This window comes from Protopterus annectens, chromosome 11.part0 (genome assembly GCF_019279795.1).
Source record: "Protopterus annectens isolate FY-2018-M chromosome 11.part0, PAN1.0, whole genome shotgun sequence".
Classification (NCBI taxonomy): Eukaryota; Metazoa; Chordata; order Ceratodontiformes; family Protopteridae; genus Protopterus; species Protopterus annectens.
The window spans coordinates 871,726,565-871,744,499 of NC_056745.1; positions in this window are offsets into that span (position 1 = coordinate 871,726,565).

The following is a 17,935-nucleotide window of genomic DNA, read 5'->3' on the forward strand; positions in this document are numbered from 1 at the left end:
AATGAGAGAAGCATAACCAAACATGCCATTCATTTTCCTCCATTTCCTGTGATTGCACTATACATCACATCATGCAAACACTGCCTCCCCAAAACAATAATAAAAAAAAGGCAACAAGTACTTGAAATGAGGGAACTCAGTCTATGACAAACACACCTGAAAATGTTGGCTCACATTTCACATAGATCTGGATTTGAACTCTCACTCTAGTGCACCTTTAGAACACAAGAAGGTGCCTTATCCCTCTTTGTCACACAAACAGCTCTGCAGCAAGGAACTGAAATTATTCAGCCTACAACCAACTGCAACATAATCCACAGTAATATGAAATCATACAACTGTTATTTCTACATTTATTATTTTTGGATGTAGTGCACTAAGTGATCACACAATCAGTTATGATTATTGCTTGCAAACATACAGCTCTGTCTTACCTCTTTGTGTTTGTTGGTCATTCTTCTGTTATCTGATCAGTAATCTGAGACATGCAGTCTGTTAGCCATTCTATATCACTGGCCTTAAAATGTGTGATGATATTGAATGGAAATAATACCATATGCATCTGCCAACAAATGAAGGGAAGGTTGGATGTTAATGAACAGAACCTGTACATTGTGTGCTGTTTACTTACATTTCCAACCTTACATCTAACACTTTGTAAGTCTAACCTGACACATACCCTGAATGTAGGGCAGCCTGCTGTGCTGCTGTGTTTTCCTTCTCCCAACCAGTAATCATTCATGGTCTCAATCCACTTAAAGCAAATACTGAGGGAGTGCCTATACTATGGTTACATCTCCTATATGGAGCCAAGTATTTGGGATTCAGCAATTCTAATAAATTCACACCTCATTTGCATCTTCACCATGCTAGCAGCTCTACATCTACACCATATAAAAAGGGAATCATGTAACTAGGAAAACTGTAGATGAGGAGTTTTGTTAATGTGGAGAACAATGAACAGAGGCCATTATTTTAGGATATATCTGCACAGAGGATTATTGAACTTGAGAAGGTATGCTTGCATTTTGTCAGCTATATACTGCATATGCTGGAATGTAATTAAGAAAAATTTGAAGCAAAGACTTTTACACTTTTATTTGTATCCATTAGTTAGAAGTGTATTGATCCCATAGGCATGTTTGTCAAGGTATTTTACAGGTATACATGACTGGTAATACCTTAAAGTGGAATGTTCAGTGATAAATCTGTAGACATGTTTTAAGGACAGTTCATTTGATAGCACTTTTAGCATATCAAAGATGGTTTCATTTGCCTGTTCTTTTCTGGGGGGGGGGGGCAAAGGCAGATTTTTGTTATGGGACAAACAAGGATATGTTGCTATTCTTACTCTTTTTTTGCATCCAGCCTGTTGTTTTTATTTCAAATCTCTAAACTGTTTTATGTTTCTCCAGTGGGTAATACTGAGATGCCACCATTTCTGTTTGTGATACTTATGTGTATTACACTTCTGTTGTCTTTTAGGACACCTAGGATTATTCCACCCAGGTAACTCAATGCTTGAAGACCATCCTTCACTGATGCTGAAAATCAAGTTATCATCAACACTTTTAGGCAACATGGTGCCTTCCTGATTGAAAGGGGATAGGGAGACATGTCAAACAGAATGCAGATTTGGTGGCAGATTTTCAATGATATTAATGCTGTGAGTGAGTACTGCAGGACATATCAGCTGGTGCACCACAGAGCCACTGACATGATCACATCTACACAAAGGAGAGCAGCTGCAGTGGGCTGTGATTGGATGGATACTGGATGACCTGCTATAGAGCCACCACTAACACCAAATGAAGAGCTCCTGTCCACTGTCATGGGATACAGACAGTTCCCAGGAAAGTGCAGAACAGCATGTCCTCAACATTGATGTGACAGTGTCAGGTACAGCAAGCATGTCCCAGGAAGAGCTTCCAGGTAGGCTTTGGTATCTCAGTTGTTGAATACTGTTGTATAGTAAAACAATTGAAATCAATACATTACTTCTGGTTCATAACAACACATTCTGCTAGATTAGCTTAGGTTGGAGTTGTCATCCATGTTCTTGTTGAAAGTACAGTTAATAGACATATAAAGGGGCAAAAAGCATTACCCCCTGTGTTACTGTTAATCGTGATGATGTTGCCCTTACATTTTACTTAACTTCTTCCAGGACCATCTGGCTTGCAGAGGATACCCACATCTGTATTTGGTAAGCCAAACATTTTTATGTCAGTACTGATGAGCAATTTAAAGAAATGCTATACTGGGTGATGTTGATGTCATGGCTGTTGTGTGTATTGCTGTATTGTCTAACAGTGGCAGTACTGCTGTTTTGTTAGCATATATTGGAGTATAGTAGTTTAGGTATTACTTGTTCCTGTGTTTGTTGCTTATTATCACAGGTGATCCTAAAAGTTGAATTGTGGGGCTTCTACCATCTGATGTCAGTGTATCAACAGACTCTGATGATGATGGTGGCCAAACAAGAGGCACAGCTGGGGTGCAGAGTTTGAATCTGCCATTGAAGTTGACATACAGCCATCCCCTGCACTTCCATTGGACACCGCCAGTAGGCCTACGCCTACCCATCCAGTGTGCCCTAAGATATTGGACAGGTGGAGGGCAAGGCAACTGATCAGGGAAGCGTGGTTACTGGGGCTTCAGTGCCTGTTGACTCTGGCCATAGCCAAGTGTGGGCAAGGTGTCACACACGAGGGTTGTTAGGGGTGCTCGGATGAGGCCTGCTGTCCATCCTCCACCTGATCAAGGTGTCTCTTCCCGTGCTACTCAACATATGTTTATGGCCACCATGGGGGCACAGACGTGTTCCCATAGGTGTTCCAGAGAAATGCTTAGAGTTGTAGATATGGCACAGGCTGACATGGGTGACTGCCAGCACCATGTTGCCAATTCAATTGGTTGGATGAATGACAGATTGGAATACAGGGTGTCTGTGATGTAACAAGTGGTGTCCGTGATGGAACATCTGCTGGTAGGGGACCCGCATCCTCATGGGCGTAGGTCAGCCACATCATCTGCTGTTAGCCAATGTGTCCATGCCTGATCACACTCCCAAAAAGGCAGTACTTCCATTGCTCTGTCAGTGGGTGAGCTGTCCACACCTGGATGTGTCAGACCATGGGGTCATGGTCCTGGCCATCCTGGTGAAGGGTGTTCATCCAGCAGACATCAGTCACATTCAAGTAGTAGCAAGTGCATCTGACTGTGGGAGTGAAAGGTGCTAGTGCAACTCCTGGTAGAGCAAGTTCTTGTGGTCAAGGATAACAACGATGAACTGCCACCTCTACCATGCACAGCTCACACCTGTCCAACATACCAAGATGTAAAGACAGCACAGAGCTTGGCTGTGCTCATGCAGACACTCAAACACCATCTTTACCTGGAGGACTCCTGCAGACACACACACACACACACACACACACACACACACACACAAGTTACATGGTTCAGCCATGAAGCTTAAAACTTATTTTATCTCACTGGCCATGTGTTGGTTTATCCAAATGTCTGCCTGTTTCTCTTTCTTGTCCACACACACACTCACCAACCTTTTGTGTCAGCCTAGGCTTCCTGCCCCCCCCCCCCGACACAACACCCTGTGCAAGTGATGATAACTGTTCCATATCCCTGTTTTGCATCTTTTGAATTCAGGGATATATAAGCTTTGTGCCTGATGCTCAGAGTGCTTACCTGACTTAGTGATTAGTATATCTGCATTTGTGATGTTGAACCTTTGACTTATATTGGTCTTATTAGACAGTTGATAGCATCAACATTTCTCAACTTTATTGTGAATGATCTTGTGAGGGGTGTGAAGTCTGAAACTGCAATGTGTATCATTACTTTATAAATTCTCTTTTTAATGATTTTCCAGTACAAACAAATGATGCTAAGCTGAAGGCATGCAATGACTATCACTACTTTTGAGAGGCATGACTGTGTGAATCTTTGATGCCTGAGGCATACTACTTAATAATGGAGATATATAAGCCAAATAAGTCTCTGCTGTCACATGTTAAGGACATTTCTGTACAAATCCCCCAGCTTTTACTTGCTTACACTACAAAGTAATGAAATGAAAGGATATGCCACGCGTTCATATTATTATGCAATACACTCCAGGTTCAGTAGTTACCTTGTAAATCCAGCAGTTGCATCAGTTTTAGTTAAGGGCTGACTCTGTCTGATGCAAGGAGTACACAGCCAATGTCTGGGGAGGTAAACATTGTGAGAGTTGCTTGGCATCAATATTAGTATATGTATGTGCATTAAGAGGATGGTTTTAGGCCCTTAGGTGATGAGTGAGTATACTGTGTGTTGTCTCTTAGTCAATATGAGGGCATATAGTACTTGGTTTGCCCTAGCTGTGAGTTGAGGAAGACAGAGGTTGTAGAGTTCCTGTAGTGTGCCTCTATCCACCCTGTATAGCTATACAATTTCCACCTCATGTAGACTGTGAAACATTAAATGGGGTCTGAAAACTCATCTGCTTCTTGGGAATTGTCTATTAGCAGCAGCAGCATAAAGTTCAGCCTGTTGCCCATACACATGAATTAGTGCAACAGCATCCCCTGATATTTTTTTCTATGTAGACTCCTTTCCATTGCTGTATTCCAACAAGTTTTGGAATTCGCAGGGAAAACCAGCACTGAGTCTATATGGTTGCTTTATAGCTTGTTGAATAGCTGCTCCATCTTGGATTGGTTTATTAGCATACAATTCAGCTTATTATGCTGTAACTAACATGTCATAGTGTTTACCTTGTTTTTGTGGCTCTACAAACCATGTAGAGCTGCTTATTGAATCCAAAACAGTGCACTACTGTGTGTGATCCTTAGCACAAAGAGGCACATGGTGTGAATGGACCATGTATGCTTTAGTGGCCTTAGTTCTACCAAGCTGAAAATTGTTACTACTTTTTTCTGTATATTTCATGTGTCAAACATGAGATTAATGATTTTTTTTTTACTTTAGTAGGATGTATTGTGTTATTCATAAATTAATTATGATCAGGATTCGGAGAAATTCTTACTGCCTTTGTTAATTGGTTAACATGGGGTAAATTAGGAGCACTTCAGTACAGTGGGATTTGAATGCATGAATAAATTGTTGTAAAAGTAATACGCCATGTGTATTCAGAAGCCATGGAGATGAACACTTGTATGCCCTTAAGGGATAATTTGCATATATCTCATGGGCCATTTTTTATGAAGATGTATGGGATTACACAGTGGAGACTAGAATGTATCTGGGTCTTTTTGTTGTTTTACATTATGTATCTTTTCTGCACAATCTTTTTACTTGTTGTTTTAGCCATAATTTTATGCCAGATGACAAAACATAGTCAGTTAGTACAGTTAAGTGACCTTTCTGCTTGTATGATATAATCTTTACATCTGTATTTTTCTGCATTTAGGGGGCTAATCACAAATATATTTATATTGTCTGCACAAGGCCTCCTATTCCTCCAGCAGAACATAGTACATTGCATACTGCCAATTTATGCCAAGCTAAGAAAAGTACAATAATTCATGGTGAACGGATAGTTTTGTGATTACATTAATCGGTCAGTGAATGCTGAGGTCATACCAGGCATAGCATATGACTTATATTTTGTGACTTATTAAATTAAATGGATTATAAGGGAAATCTTGTTACACGGTATGTTTTTTTTTTTCACATTCACGCTGCTCATTTCATATACACGTGTTTAATATAGTGGAAATCTTTATGAATTTCTCTCATAGCCTTTTTAGTTTAATTTAATAATTGCAGTGTGTTGCTTCCTAACACTGTTTTATGCTTAAACATGAATGTTTTCACAGATCATTGTTTTGTATAGGAAATCACTGAATGAGATTTCTATTGTGTACCAGTAGTGAGTCGCTTCTTTTGGGAGATGTTTCCCTTCTTTTGGCATTTTGTAACTGCAGAGTAGTTATATATGGGCCTACTTCACACGGCTGAAATTTTATTTGACTGAATTTCATTTGACCAAGACCATAATACCGAATTTTCAAAATACTGAAAGCTCATTTGACTGAATCTCATTATACGAAATTGTAAGCAATAGACATGATGTGGGTTTCCCTTCTCCTCTGACTTGCTTGTGATAAAAAGAATTACTGTAACTTATAGTGCTGATTGTCAGAATACCGATAGTCATGTAGAAAGTGGTGGTGTCATATTTCTAAATGTGGGTATGCCTGTTTACATTTTTATGGGAAGTATCTAAAGTAATATGGCGGATGTTTTGTGTGTTTCCAGCAATAGTTGCAGTGTGTAGACTACTGTAAGGTAACTAAAAGGAATATGCCCTTTTCCCTACTGTAGTACAATCCTGGAGTTAGTATATATAGTTAGGGGTGTGTAGGTGGCATAGCCCCCCACCTAGTTTGATTTTATATTGTCTGGTTTCTGTTAAAAGGGTACGTAAGTAGTTTTTCTGTTTTGGAAAGATTTAGTCATTGGTGGTGTAATTGTGCATGTCTATGATTTACAAGTTAGTATTTCGAAATGTAGTATTGTATGGTTTCAGTATTATGAGTTTCAGTTAAGTGAGTTTTCAGTATTTTGAAAATTAGGTATTTTGGTCTTGGTCAAATGAAAGTCAGTCAAATGAAATTTCACTCATGAAGTTGACCTATATATATATATATATATATATATATATATATATATATATATATATATATATATATATCTATATATATATATTGGAAATATTTTGATATTGTACTTTATTCTACAAGTCTTGGAAAAAGGAAAGCCTTTTTTCTTCTAAGCACAAGATATAAATGTTTGGAGTGAATAAAAAAATGTGAATACATAACTCCCGATGTTGTTGTTGTTGTGTCTTTCGGCTTTTCCCGGTTAGGGGTCACCACAGCGGAACTCCGGTCCGCTAATGATTGGCAGTAGATTTTTATGTGCCGAGTTGCCAGCCCTGATGCACAACCTTCAACGAAGGTACGCCCATTCATGCATGTCCCCACACAGAAGACGCTTTAGCTGAGAATCAAACAGGACAACGTCTTACTGTGAGGTGACAACACTACCACAGCACCACCACTGCAATTCTGAATATAACTCCCAATATACCACCTAAAATAAAAATAGCATTTCAAAAACCAATACTTATGACAGGAAAGTTTTGGAACTTAATACCAATGAAAAGGTGATTTAAGTTTTCCTTTTTTCACTGAGATAATGAATTTTATAGACATTTAGGTTTCATAACCACATTGAGACAACTCACACACTGCTGATACAATACATAGTGTATTCTCTATCATTAAAAAAAACTTTTTAGTAATGTCATAGTTCAGTAAAACTGTATTAAACTCCATTCTTCCTACCTGTATGTGGGTAGAACACATGTTTATTGTAGTTTAACAGCATTGCAACTAAAATTCATTCTGAGCTTATTACTCCTAAATCTTTGAAACATGAGCTTAAATGTTGCTTAGAGTGGCAGGGTAATTTTTAGAGTGGAAATGTACAAGGTCCTCCAACTTAAAACTTGCTGGGGACCCTAAAATGCTAACATTGATCCTGTATCTACAGGAGTTACTTCTCTAGTATTTCACACAGCTTCACATCTTCCCATTATAATGGTTCTGACAAAACCTGTTGCCATTGCAGGTTTCCAGCACCTCTTTTAGCAGCATTTCTCAGGTGGTTCACATTTCCTAGGCCATTTCCATCTAGCATTACTACTGCAACAAGGTTCCTACCATGATACATTATGTATATAAATTACATTCTTAATGTTGTGGTTAGAAAGTGCATCAAAGTTGTTTGGAGACACAAAAGGCTGAATACTCTAGACATCCAACACACAAAAGTTTGAGAAAAGAAAAGTATTATTTCATTTCTCTATCTTCACACAACTCCCAGCACTAGCCTCAAATTTGTCTGAACAGTGGCAGTGTTATGGGAAGGTTTTATTGATGATATGGATTAGGGTTAGGATTGAGGAAGGGCAGCGATAGGGTTAGGCTTAGTACCCTTTACTAAAGTGGTATGGGGGCATGGCGTGGACTTATAGCAAAGACTTAAATCAGCTATTAGAAGATGGCTAGCTCAAGAAGCAGGGTAGGAAATATGATACATGATTTTGGAGGTAAGCAGTTTGGATGATGAGCTAAGTTATTACGGAGGGAAAAAATGTGTGCAATAGGAAAAGGAAGAAAGGACAAGACTGAGGACAAGCTATGGTACCAGAATTATTACTGGTGTTAGTAACAGATAAAGAATGCTCTGCAGGAAAGAGTTTTCATGAAGCAAGGAAACTGAGCCAAGAAAATACACCTCATAGATACTGGAAGTGTGAGTAATGTTATCATCCAATTAAAAATGAAAACTTGGAAAAAGAAAGAAAAGAGGAGATAAGAGAGGGCAGACTTTGGATATGTGCAGGCCAAAACAATGATTAGAGCAAGAAAGACAATACTGAAAGAGTGGAACTCTCTGGAATAGAGACAAAAAGGTGATTTAGACAAGGACATTTCAGGGTAGAAGTAGGGAAGGTAGCATGGAGATCGAAAAATACCAAGGTAGCAGGGTCAAATTGGTAAACATTGCAGATGTATGACATAATAAGTCTGGTAACTGTGATGAAAGTGGCAAAGTTGCATAACTGTTGTGAGACACACAGGAAAGTCCTCATGTCATTGAGTCTGGCTAGAGTAGTTGTTCTCCCTGTAGAAAGGAATGAGTCAATGGAGATGGAGTTATTTAAGTCTCTGTCCTTGAATCAATCGAATGGCAAGATCATGGAGAAGGTTTAACTTACCAAACAAAAAAAATGATCCCTTACTCTTTTTCAGGTAGAAAAGACAGGTTATACAATAATACAGTCAATAATAGGTGGGTGGTTCAAACTTTCATGAACAGAGCAAAAACTATGAGAATAAAAGGACCAGGTATTGTTTTACTTAATATAAAAAGGCATTTGATTCTATTGAATGAGGATTTTGCTAGTAGGTACCAAGAGAGAGATGTGGATTTGTAAAGAATTCAGAGGGCAGGTGAAGGCATTGCACTGCTGAACATAAATCCAGAAGCTTCTTAATATGGTTTAGCCAGGGACATGAAGGTAGGAAGCGGTATGAAATAAGAATGCTTTAATGCCATTTCATTGTTGTAAGGTATGGAATTATTGGCAAGGCAATTGAGGGACTACCTGGATGGTGGTCTGAAGGAGGACAAAACAAGATGGCTGTGCTAATAGTTAAGAAGGTTGGTAAGTCTTTTCATATGCTGGCATGCTCTTATCATTTGTATAAGAAGGAAATGGGATAGCTATACAGTCTAAAACGTAGAGATGTTATTTTTTGGGACAGATTGGTAATACATACTTTGAAAAGGCAGAGAATCAAAATGATACCATAGCAAAGTATCTGTGGCTGAAAGTGTGGGAGACTTTAAATAAAACAGAAAAAAAGAACTATGCCTGAGTAAAGAAAGAGGTGTTACAATTACTAAATAAATGAGAAGGCAGAGCAGAGACCCTGATGGCAGGAGCGACACAGTGCAAATGATAATTTTCTATAGGGTGGAATACCTCATGATGAGCATACTAAAGACTGAATGGGATAAGAGAAAAAAGGAGATCCACTGTTTGTGTGACAGATGTATGCAGGAAAGGAAACAGGTCATAACTGCTTATTGTCTAAAGAAAGTAAGTAAAATAGAAGGTTACTGGGTATGTTCCATTTGTAAAGCTATGTCCTTGCCTTTCTTTTACATAAGTGGGTGTGAAGCATGCAGGATAATACAAGAATTGAAGATGTGATGATGATATGAGCTTTTCAAGACCTAGGATGGGAGGAGAGGAACTTGAAGCAAATTCCAGATCTATAGGCAAAAAAGAGTGGGCATGAACCCAGGAAGAATGAGAAAGTGGGGCCACATGAAAGTTGAGATCGATAGACAAACTAGAGAAGGAACATTTGCAGATATGAGACAGGGCTGTGTGGGGAAAAGAAGGCAAGGTGAAGTAAATGGGAGCAAAGTCCTGCATGACTAAGTGACTATGAGGTAAGCTATATTTTAGTGAAAATGATAAGGGAAGAATGAATGAAAGTTAGCCAGGGGGAAGATAACCTTGTTTAAATCAGTCATAAATAAGAGGGGATGGCAAGAAGGTGACAGAGCAGACTTATTCATAGGGATATTCTCTGGTGCAGAGGGATTCCAACTATGATACACATCAATGAGAGCTTGGAGCATGGAAAGGGGGCATCTTTGACTGATGGAAGTCAGCAGTAAGACTTAACTTTGTAATATAGCTTGAGGAGCTTGTGGGCAGTTTTGGGCAACCAGTTGAGCACTGAATAGGTGGCTAATACATCACATTAACTGCAGAATATGCAAACATTATGAGTTAAGGATGCTGGTGGAGTGATAAGACCAAGGTATGAATGATATAATGTTGTGATGATGCAGCTTAGGAGAGGAAATACGTTTTGATTTGGAATAAGGAGGCAGTGCTTTCATTATATTTTATTGAAGGACTTCTTATCAAATTCATTTACATTGAATAAATCTCATCCTATTTATTGACTCATACAGTTTATCAAGGCCTGCTTCATCTTGTGTACCAAGGTTAAAGGGGGACACTTCACTATATTGAGAAAAAAAATGAAAATTTAAACTGTTCCCCTTTCTTCATAATAGAACAATTCTAGAGTTAGTATATATAACTATAAGGGGTATATGTGAAGGGATGGCTGCAAAAGGGCCTGCCCACCACGGATTTTTTTTTTTTTTACTTTTTAAACAGTATCAGCAATTTGCAGAAAGGTGAGATATAGGTTCATTGACTTATTTCCTTATCAAGGATTTAGTTTTGCTGATGTGATAAACTCAATAGTGTTCAGTGAGCTTGCCATCAAAATAACAAAGCAGATCCAAAATTAAGAATGTGTAGTAATGCATCTTTCTTTGTCAGTTTGACATTTTTCCAATTGCTGCCATTAAAATGGTGCAGTGTTTACTGAAAAAGGCATGATGTTTTCACATTATTCTTAACCTATTCTGAGAAACAATAAGACCAATGAAATACATATACATTTTGTGTTGCTGCATTTCTGCTCTCTTGCAGTGACAAATGTTCTGACATGTGTTTTTTTGGCAACATACTCATTTGACATCTATTAAGAATTTTTAGATGTTTGAGTAATTTTCAGTTATTATATTAATACACTGTAAAACATCAATCATAAAGTTATCATTTCCATTCATCACAAGAAATATTACAAAGTAATGATCTGAATATTGATGTTTTCTCAATAATGCTAAAGCCTTGACTTTAAGTTCTACATGGATAAGCCAACCATTAATTTATTTATTTTTTCGTAAACACACCCTGTTCCATTGCCAGTTTGGTAATTCAAATCAATGTTCAATTGTATTTTATCTGAATTATATGCTAGTCGTTATATACTATCTTATGGCTAATAAAAAATGCTGCAATTGTATGTTTATTCTACATTGAACAACCTATTATTATAAATTTGGACTTTTTGTACTGGAGCTTTTCTTCCACGGTCTCTGATAAAAAAGGGGTAAGTTACTGCCTAATCATACTGTCCTGGTAAACCAATAAAATAAACAAATAAATGAAATCAAGGTCTAAGACTACAAAACAGAACAAAATGCAAAGCACCCATCTTAGAAGTGCGACTGATGGAATTTAACTTGCTAAGCAAAACCATCAATAATCTAATCTGAGGTGGCCAGTCACAAGACCAGACTGTTGTCTTTGCTGATTTACACTATTTTTACTGTTTGCAAAGAGACAGTTTTATGAAAATGCCTACACAATGACCAGTAGGAACAATGAAATCTCTTTACTGCAACTTATCCATAAGGATTATTTTTAGCTTCCCTGTCATTAGAAAAATATTTGAGTATGCAACCTGTTAGGAATAATTTCACATTCTGCAACTTCTCTATTTCAGTTTCCCACTAAGAACTGCTATCATCACAGTTTGCAATACTGTACCAACAAAAATTCAAAGTCTTTTGATTCTTTATCTTTCTGAAGGAAAGGTAATATATATATGTATATATATATATATATATATATATATATATATATATATATATATATAGGTTCACTTTATAATCCTGAAATACTGAAATATCGCATTTCAGAATCTCGAGATCATAAAGCCGAAACCTTAAAATCCCGAAAACCCAGAAGCGCGAATTTCAAAATTGCGACTCCTACACTAACCATATACCACACACAAACACATACACAAACCTTCCCCCACACACAAACACTCAAACCTACACTACATACAAGCAGGTGGGCAAGCCCTCCTGCACCCCCACACCCCCCTCACTTTAATATACTAACTCCAAGGTTGAACTACACAGACAAACACACAAAAACAACACCATACGACCTACATTCCCTCGCACACATACATCACAGTAACAAAACACACTGACACACACTAAAGCTCCTAACCAAAACCCCTAAACATAAATACTTACCTGACTCTCCAGCTATCTATTCACACACCGCAACACCAGAAGTGTTAATTCAACATCTCCAGACTTCAGGATTTTGAAATTCACACTTCTGGGGTTTCGAAGTTTAGAGCTTTCGGCTTTATAATCTTGGGATTCTGAAATTTGATATTTCAGAATTTCAGGATTATAAAGTAAACCTATCAATATATATATATATATATATATATATATATATATATATATTTATATTTATATATATGTATATATTTGTATATATTTATTTATATATATATATATATATGTATATATATATATATATATATATATATATAGATCTCTATGTATATATATATATATATATATATATATATATATATTAATGGTTCTACCTCACTTAAACGACACGCCGGAACATCGACACGGAAATCACGAGCCCCAGAAGATCGACAGTGCAGAAGACCGACCCGACGGATGAAAGTACCGACGCCGAGGATGCCGACATGGGAAAAGGCTGTGTAAGTATGCGGTAGTGACGGACGTTAGGGTGCGAGTAAGGTAAGTGTGGATATTGATGGTCTGTGGGGATAGGGGTGGGTTAAGTGAGTTAGGGTTAGGGAGCGGGTCAGGTAAGTGTGCGGTAGTGATTGTGTTTGGGTTAGAAGGATAAGTGAGTTAGGGTTAGGGAGCGGGTCAGGTAAGTGTGCGGTAGTGATTGTGTTTGGGTTAGGGGCAGGATAAGTGAGTTAGGGTTAGGGAGCAGGCCAGGTAAGTGTGCGGTAGTGACGGACCTTAGGGTTAGGGTTTGGGTTAGGGTTGTAGGTAGTTGTGTATGTGAGGTTTAGTGTGGGTTTGTAGGGATTTTGGTGTGCTTGTGTTGTGTATGTGGTTTTTGGACGGGGAATTTGTTTTGTTTGTTGATTGTGGTGTGTGAAGTGTATGAGGTTTCGTGTTTGTGTACCATCGGTTATTTCGTTGTCGGGCATGTGAGATTTCGTGTTTTTGTACTGTCAGTTATGTGGTTTCGGTGATTGCATTGTTGGTGTTTTGGTGTTTCGTTTATGTGAGGTAGAACCATATATATATATATATATATATATATATATATATATATATATATATATATATATATATATATATATATATATATATATATATATACATACATACATATATACATATGCATAATATATTTATATATTTAGAGAGAGAGACAGAGAGAGATCAACACAGCAAATTCACATATGATCAAATGCTTTTTGACTCTGCAAGTAATAGTGAACAGACTTACTAGTGGACATTCCTTTGTATGTAATTCTTGGTAGCAATCTTTTGCATGAGATCATGTTGCTGTAGGTATAAGGAAATTTGTCCTTGCCCCCACTGTTGTGAGATCTCAGAGTTGGTATATATAATTATCAGGGGATGTGGGGGGTGTAGGGGCTCAACCCCCCAACACTGGAGGTGCAGGGTGTCTTTGCTTATTTGTAATCATTTTAAATTCCAAGATTCCTTCTAAAATAATATATATATATATATATATATATATATATATATATATATATATATATATATTTATTTATATAGAAGAAGAACCTTCCATCGAAATGGAAACTAGTTGCAAAATAATAATATGAATATCCCATTTTTTCTTACTAATGCTAAAGCCTTCACTCTAAGTGCTACACTGTTGAGACAACCATTCATCATTGCCAGTTTGGTAATTCAGTCAATATTCATGCATGTGTTGACATATAGAGGGGTATACAATATTTTTAAATAATCCCAGGGAATGCTACAGCACTACCATGCATGCATAATACAAGTGTCAGTGGTTCCAGCACAAGTTCTGAATACGTGGCGATGATGTCCTATCTTCCTTCTGTCTATATACAGTATTAGTCAAGATGATTTCCTCTTATATGGCTATTAGCACTCGTGAAAAATAATTATTTTCTCTCGAAATAACATTCCCATCATTACTGACATAACAGCAGAACTGTGCAGAATAGCTTCCTGGGTAGGTTTAATTTTAAATCACAATGCTATCTTTGGCTCAAAATACTAGTAAATACACTAAAGAGCAATCATAACTTTGTATTCTTATGGTATGCCCATTTGTGGTATACTCATTTTCAGCAATGAGCCTTCTCTAGGAATAAGGTTAAGGAATTAGTGCTCAGTATTCTGCAAACTAGGCAAGGTACCAAACCCTTTCTGTAAAGACAAACTCTTATATATAGACATGGATATAAATTACGCAACATATTTCAGTTGAATCCTTCCCTCAGAATACATGGTCTACTACATAAATAGTACGTTTTCTCTTTTCTTTTAAATCCAGTTAACCCCACCCTTATATATTATGATGTGAAATACTTAGACACAAAACTCAAGTGATTTGCAAATTGGACACAGAAACCAGAAGGCTTGGAGTAAGATATCACACAACAGGAGGAACAAGTGATTGAAGTTCCAAACACACACATACACACATACACACATACACACATACACACATACACACATACACACATACACACATACACACATACACACATACACACATACACACATACACACATACACACATACACACACACACACACACACACACACACACACACACACACATCCGTCCAGTAAATACAACATGAAGCAAAATTTCATAGCCATAAAGCTGCCTTCATAACTTTGATTCAAGCTAAAATATCAAGGAAATAGTTGAGTTATTCCTTTTTGAAAATGCCAGTAATAATAAAAAAAAATAATGTGCAGTTAAGGTTGCTATTGATTCAATATACCTCAGGTCCAGTACTAAAAAACAGGTCATCAGATTTTACTTTTTTTCTCCACAACAATTTATTCTTTTTCTTCAGCAATCTTTCACTGGTTCTGAACTATAAATATAAGCATATGAAGAAGAAATGCTTCAGTGTGGCTCTTAACTCAGGCTACATGGCATTTACTATCATCATCATCCAAATCAACTTACATTTTCATCTTTTTCTACATGGGCCAGGGTGTTGTATCAACTGTTGCCACCTCTCCAAATTCTGTACCATTTCTGATTGTCACAACTCTTGTCTTATATAATTCATCCATCTTTGGCTGGATGTCCTAGTTTCCCATTGGCTTCTACTTTTTTCTCCCAAATTGTCTTCACCAAATTGTCTTCTGCTTTCCTGTATATGTGACTTAACCACCATAATTGTTTGTCTTGACCATTTGTGCAACTCAAACGACTGTCTTCTAGTCTGATGACCTAATTTCTTAGGCATTTCATAACCACCCATCTCACACAATTCATCTCTATTACTTTAAGCTTCTTCAGCTGTACTGTCTTCACTGCCCAGGTTTCTATCCTATACAGAACCGCTGTTTTCACCACACCTAACTTTTGAGTGTGTTGGTTTCTTATGCTTGCAAAGCATTTAGTCACATACAAACAAGGTTAATAGAACAGTGCATTTCTGAGGTATTTTAACCTTTGAGTTTTGCCCACATCAACATAAAATGGGCATGCAATTCCATGTGCATCCAGGATTGCAAGAACATGTGTCATAATAGAAGCACATTAAATCAAAACTGAGAAGGAAAAGTTTCAGTTTCTCCTAAGTAATGTAATGGGTAAAAATAATAACAATAGAAGAAGGAAAGAAAGATAGATGAAATAAAGAGAATGAGCATAGTGTCTTGGGGGTTCACTTTATAGACAGAAAAAAGACACTGATAATTTGATTCATATTAGCACACCATTGAAATAATGTATTCTGAAACCCAGAAAATAAATCTGGATTTTTTTTTTTTTTTTTTTTTTGCAAATAAGGAAGTGTTTGTTTCTCACTAACAGAAGAAGCACAATTTCCATTGTTGCTGAAAAACTACATAAAATGTTAAATGTTAACCAAATGAGAAATGTTTCCCTGGGCACTTAGTGAAACTGAGGAGTATGAAAACAAATTGACAATGCAGTAAAAAGAATCTTCTCTGATTACTACTCACAGTGGATTTGCCCTTTGGTTTTCTGGAGCGTCAGACTTAAAATAAGAAATAGCATTCTGTTAATAAACCTGATAACCTGTATTTCAGTCAATATTGTAGGCTTAACTTCTTGCTTCTTAGTTTGTATAGTCATATTTTCATGCTATTTTCTTTTCATGTGCAAAGTTCAATATTATTTGCTCAGGAAGTAATATAAAACGGATGCTCTTGTATAAGATTCTGCAGAGCAAATCAAAATCCCACCTACGTGTACTTTTCATTGACAGACATAGAAATGAATATCCTACGGTCATCTTCTGACCTCTGCATGACTGATTCTTATGTTTGTTCTGAGACAGCAAAGTCCCATCCCAGGGTACAAAACGCACTTTTGTTTTATTTTCTCAAAGGTAAAGAAAAGTTAAACCTTACAATATTTCTAGAAGAAAGCCAATGAGATGGTGTTGACTGATGCTTGTACAGTAGGAAATAATTATCGGCAATAGATTTCTATCTCCAAGTCAACACAGTGACTAAACTGAAGTGAAAAACTTCACTCTGATCACTTTAATACAGTCAAAAAATACACGCTGCAGATTTTACAGAAGAGCATAGCTAACTGCTTTACTGTACAGTGCATAGCATTCTACAGTACTACTTTGGGATTTTTGAACTGCAACTTTGTTAGGTATTATTTCACAACAATAGCTCTGTTGGAATTTCCAGTAAAAATACATTGTACTGCTCTGAATACCAAATGAAAGTTAAAGATAGTACTATTTTCATATGTTTTAAGCTAGCTATTGTATATAGTTATCAGGTAAATGATCTATATCAACCTATTTTTATGTTTGATGGAATATCACATAACCCTTTCAACTACCCTTCCTGCAAAGGCAGTGACCTTATTTAAAGGGATAACAAATAGAATGCTATGCAGCCCAGATGAATAAGGCAGTCTATTCTAACCCTGCTCCATTCATTCTTTTTAATTGATGGCAGATGTGTACCCAAGAAGACTGAATGTTGTAATTAAATCAAAAGGTGTTTCAACAAAGTATTAGTTTAAGGGTATGCATACTTATGCAACCAGCTTATTGTATGTTTTTTCTTTTTTATATTTTTCCCCTAACAGATTTGTTTGTTTTTTTATTGAATTGTACAGGTTATAGGCCATATTAAAGGTGGGAAAAGTTTTGAAATGATTTATTGTGATCTCATTTTTTATATCACAAAAACCTGGCATTTTAACAAGGGTGTGTACACTTTTTATATCCACTGTGTGTGTGTGTGTGTGTGTGTGTGTGTGTGTGTGTATATATATATATATATATATATATATATATATATATATATATATATATATTATTTGCATTTGATTATCAGGATGGTCTGAATGGGCCATGCAAGACCCATTTTAATGGATACTGGGGAGAAAGCTCCA